The following is a 406-nucleotide window of genomic DNA, read 5'->3' on the forward strand; positions in this document are numbered from 1 at the left end:
TAGCAAGCATGTCATTGCTAGCACCACTCTGGCAGCCATTCTTAGGAATTAAATCTTGAGATGTGAATATGAAATCTATTCTTGAATAACTATTATATACTGCTGAAAAATAAATCTATCTTCTTTCATCACCTTTCATTACCCTCCAGATATCCTTCAAGTGGTTATTTTTTTTACCTTCTTGCTCAATTACAGTGGTGCCTCGCATAGCGAGGTTAATCCGTTCTGGATTAACCATCGCTATGAGAAACATCGCTCAACAGAACAAAAAAAAACCCATTAAAATGCATTAAACTTGGTTTAATGCGTTCCAATGGGCTGTAAAGTTACCGTTGAGCGAAGCTTCTCCATAGGGGCGGCCATTTTCAGGCCCTCGCAAAGCGAGAGTGTGGCGGGAAAAGTTGCG

The sequence above is a fragment of the Pogona vitticeps genome, chromosome 3 (assembly GCF_051106095.1).
Source record: "Pogona vitticeps strain Pit_001003342236 chromosome 3, PviZW2.1, whole genome shotgun sequence".
NCBI classification, from domain to species: domain Eukaryota; kingdom Metazoa; phylum Chordata; class Lepidosauria; order Squamata; family Agamidae; genus Pogona; species Pogona vitticeps.